This window comes from Cydia pomonella, chromosome 7, assembly GCF_033807575.1.
Source record: "Cydia pomonella isolate Wapato2018A chromosome 7, ilCydPomo1, whole genome shotgun sequence".
In the NCBI taxonomy this organism is placed as follows: domain Eukaryota; kingdom Metazoa; phylum Arthropoda; class Insecta; order Lepidoptera; family Tortricidae; genus Cydia; species Cydia pomonella.
The window spans coordinates 21,927,002-21,931,944 of NC_084709.1; the positions used below are offsets into that span (position 1 = coordinate 21,927,002).

Genomic DNA, 4,943 nt, shown 5'->3' on the forward strand with positions numbered 1-4,943 from the left:
ACGTTTTATTCTTTATAAAAATTAAACTTTAATAAATTATTGATGAGTAAATACATTCATAATTCTTATTGATCAATTAGTGGGCAAATGAGACGTTCTTGAATATAGAAATTTCGTGGAGGGGTTGACTATTGGTGCCTTTACCCTGCGATAAGTACGAGAGACGCGTCTAACACGTCTGGAGTGTTTGCCGAAGGTTATAAATAGCTCAGTTTTAAGCCAGGACCGCCATTATATTTTTGACCGTCGGATTGTCACTTTCTCTGGCTTATTCGTAGACGTAAAAAACAAAGGGTGTTATTTTGACGATTGAATGTTTGACATTGCGTAGCTACTATGCTGCTCTTTGTCAGACTGTTCAATTGTTATTTTAGTGTCAATACTTACTTAATTTTGTGGATTTTTTGTATTTTAGAGCCAGTTCAGTGTCAGGTTGCATGGTCAACCTACCGAGTACACCTAACCTGACGGTGACAAGCAGGTTTACTCGGGAATCCAGTAGAGAGTTAGGTCCAGGTCGCGAGAGGGGCCTGGCGTCAGCCTTTTTACCAACACAGGTGACGATTATACCTCTTACGTTCTCTTCAAGGTCTGACAGAGGGATATGAGGGTCTCACGTGTGGACCATTAGGAGTAATCCTTACTCATTGAAATCTGTTGGTAATTGAAGAAGCGTTGTCTTGTTATATATATTTATTTATACACATTATATACATGGTTAGGGCGCCTTATTCATCTGTACCCAGGCTTCGGCTAACACAGATGGAGGGAGGCAATCACACAGACACTAGGGTTTGCTATACCTCGGTTTTGTCGGCCGAACGTTTAGAGCTTAAATTAGGGTCCCTCACACACACTCCTCCCTGTAAAAATAGAGGTTCGCCTCTAGTTTTACACACATTAGAATAGGTGAATTTGGGGTAGAGTTAGGGTAGAGTCATTATTTGGGTGTTAGGTTTATTTATTTTCTTTCACATTTAGTTTGATTGTAAACAATACTAAAATCATTAGAGTTTTAACTGTTTTTAATTACAAAATAAATTAAAATCTATCTTCAGTAGCATATGGATAGGTTACTGAGGCTCGTACATTAAATATGATTGAAGGTTTATATATTTTTACATTGGGTGAGATAGGGGAACAAAGTTATTTGAGGACATACTAAATAATTTTGTTATAGGGAGCTAGTGACCGGCGGAGCAGTTCACTAGTGACAATTGAGCTTTTCTATAACTGGGAAATTAAAGGGTAAATAAAGTCATATTTAATAGACGATTGTTTTCAGTATTCCATACATTAATAGTACATTCAGATGAGTTTCTTGGCGTTTCTTCTCGTCTGAAATTAGGTTACGAAACGTTGGTAGAGTAATATTACATAGTGCTTAGGAATACCTATTAAAAATAAAATAAAATAAAATGGGTATTAATTAGCTTAGAGACCCGTCTTCATCCGGGCGTGACAGTAGATAAAGTATGTTTGTACTTACTATTCTTTGCAATATTTACTTATGGTTACAATGGTTACATATACATATTTTCCTTTAGCTAGCTAGGTTAGCGAAGAGATATATTAAAAGGAAAATATAAATTTTTAAATTACAAACAAAAAGGGCTTACTACTGTTCACGGTAACTGGTCACGGTAGGGCCCGGTAGGAGATAAATTCTAAAAAATATATATTATTTACTATTTTTTTATTTGTCTAACAATAGTGTTAATAAAAATATACAGTAGGAATATTTACAAATTCATAGGATATTTAGGGATAGTTTTGAAAAATCCAAATCGTATCAGTTTTCACATAAAAGACGAAGGGTACTAAGGTTCACAACGTAAATACACTAGACGATCACATGGCCAAATTTATTTATTTTCCTATTTTTATTTAATCCTGGTTGAATTTTAGTTAATTAGTTTAGTAGTAGATAGGGTAAGGTACATTTTTGGTTCCGGAATGACCAGGATTATATATATAAATAGTTTATTACATAGAGTAGCCTCGTCGGCTACATTTTTGCTGCCGTAAGAAAACTGGAATGTGAACAATATGATTTGGATTTTTCTTGAAATTTTTAAATTATATCTATATATTATAATATTTATCAATATAATTTTTTCTCCTCTTGGCTGCACTCTACCGATGTAACTTGCATTGTAGGGACTAATATTACCTGAAACAAACACAAAAATACATTAGTATAAATAGTCAATTAAAATTAGCTAAAACTAAAATGCGTTATGCGAGTCCAAACAAAAAGATAGCGTGCGATAGTTTCGTTTTCATTAAACAAATATGCATATATGTATATGTACGGATGTATACATATACGTTTTTTTACCAACACAGTGTAGAAATCCAGTGAGTGTTAAAAAGTGACTAAATTATGTTTTAGGTTATAAAATTAAAAATTCATGTATAAAATAAGTGTTAAATAAGTGTGTTTAATAAGTGTTTAAATAAGAGAAAAAGTGTTAAATCAGTGTTATAAAGTGAATAAAATTATTAAAAATAAATAAAATGGAGAGAGTCACAAGGAAGCGAACGGCCGCAGCTAAATCAAAATCTACGCGTCAAAGCATACAACAAGCTACGCCATCTGTCGAGAGAAGCATTACTATACGTATTAATCAAAAAGCACGAGTAGCTCGTGGAATTATAAAAAAGAAATCGGATGTAAGACGTGGTTTGTTCTATCACTTGCTGAAACAGACTGAACAGAAAATGACAGAGGGGCTTAGTCAGTTACGGAACGAGCTTGCAACGGCAATTAGTCCTGTACAAGTGGAAGCTATAGAAACAGCAGATGTAACATCATAGCAACCATTAGAAGATACACAGTGTACTGAAATAGTTTCAGGCAGTGAAAACGAGCTATCTGCTGGAGAGAAGAAGACTATTATATACAATATTAAAAACGCAAATATTGAACGTCCCAAGTTTAATCAAAGTTTTAGACTGATTCAATTTCAAATAGGGGATTGGGTTAAAATAAAAAAGTTAAATAAATCAAATGCTCAGCAAAAGATTACAAAAAAGTTCGAATCAATTTATGAAGGTCCTTATGTAATTGCAGCAATTCCCTATCCAAACGTATATATTCTAGTTGATCCATACACGAATTTATTCAGAGGGAAATATAATGCAATTCATTTGTCAAGATATTATAAAGGCAAATTGAGTAAAAATAGCTGATCCGGCGAACGTAATGTTTGACTGAAATTAATGATTATAAATAAAAACATTTATACTTCGTATTGTTGTGGTTTAATATAAAAAGATTGGACTAGAAAAATAATTGTTAGAATCAAATAATAGTTATAAAATAGAATAAATATTTAAATGATAAGTGTATTAGATATTAAGTCATATTTTTGTATCCTTAAAAATAAAAGTAATATTTTTGTACTTACCAAGTCTAGAGTAGAAGAACACTGGTTCTTGGGGTCGCGGGTCGAGTGTAGAGATGCTGAATGTGGTAGTTTAGCTGAAATTATTAATATTTTTATTATTATTAAGTGTTACCAAAAATGTTTACAAAAGTAATATTGTTATAGAGACTTTTAATAATTGCTTATAAAAATAAATAACAAACGACAAAATAGGTTTAAGTTTTTTTTGAAATGTAAATTAAATAGGTAGGTTAGAATAGGGTCTTCAATCCACATCCGGCATAATAGTAGTCTGTATGTGTGGAAGTAACACTATTCACATATACAAGTCGCTTCATTCAATTATACACAGAGTAGGAAATAAAATGAATGAACTTGATTTGTGTATTGTTCATAAAAATGGAGTGTTTTAATCATAAAAAATACATATATTACCCTATAAGCATGTATATTAAAGAGTTGGGCTACTTTATGTTACCCGAAGGCACAAATAGCGGTAGTGAAATTTTCGGAAAAAAAAATTATATACATAGTTTCAATTAACAATTTATATATTTAAAATAAAGAGAGACGGAGACTAGCAGTAATGATTTTTAGTTCATAAAATGATTTTAAAAATATATATTAATCATACATAGTATCATATTACATAATATTATCTGAAAAAAAAAGTTATGTTAATATCAAGTGAGCAATTTAATTACCTCAAAATAAAATAACAGGACAGCATTCAGTGGCACTCGATACCTCGTTACTTGGAACATCTGAAAATTGGGAAGTATCCAGTTTAAACAGAGAACAAAGACGTTTTGTATTTATTTTCGTAGATTAAGATTTCAATATATCATAAAGAAACTAAAATTATCAATACAATTTTAATTATATATACGAGTATATCACTTTTTGGAACAAAAAAAATTTGGCTATGAGGAATTAGTCTGTGATGAAATAAATAACACAAGTAGACTTTTAACGATATATTGTAAGAAAATACAAATTAAAATATGCAAGTAGATGATGACGCGGCAACATGTACGGCACAGAGAGAGAGAGCCAATAAAAGGTGCGTGTCAATGCGGCGACCATGACACATTGCTCCGACACTATTTGTAGGGGTTTGCGTTCATACTATTACTCTAACATCCTCCACTGGACGCAAACCCATTGCTTCGGTAAAGGCCTTGTGTTTTGGTTGATGCAAAGCCTTCGTTAATACGTCAGCCACCATATCTTGAGACTTCATGTACTTAACCACGATTTGTTTGGTGGCTATCTTCTCCCTCACAAAGTGATACCGGACATCTATGTGTTTGCTTCTAGCACGGAATGCCTCGGTACCTGAAATGCTAATTGCACTTTGGTTATCACAAAATATAGTTATTGGTGATTGTGAAAGCTCTGGCCAGAAATCATCTTGTAATTGCTTCAACCAGAGTCCCTCTTGTACAGCTGCAGATAACGACATGTACTCTGCTTCAGCAGTTGATAGTGCAATAGTTGGTTGACGTTTCGAACACCAACTTATGGCAGCACCCTGAAAAATAAATGTGT

The 4,943-nt window shown here is 32.7% G+C and overlaps 1 long non-coding RNA gene across 1 annotated transcript; it reads right to left on the reverse strand.

Annotated features, from left to right (window-relative positions):
* Positions 1 to 1,077: 1,077 nt before the first annotated feature.
* LOC133520144 (uncharacterized) lies at positions 1,078 to 4,320 on the reverse strand. The gene is made up of 3 exons (XR_009799708.1): positions 4,097 to 4,320; positions 3,414 to 3,487; positions 1,078 to 2,173 (listed from the first exon to the last, which is right to left on the reverse strand). It is a non-coding gene; the product is annotated as an uncharacterized LOC133520144 (long non-coding RNA).
* Positions 4,321 to 4,943: the final 623 nt, after the last annotated feature.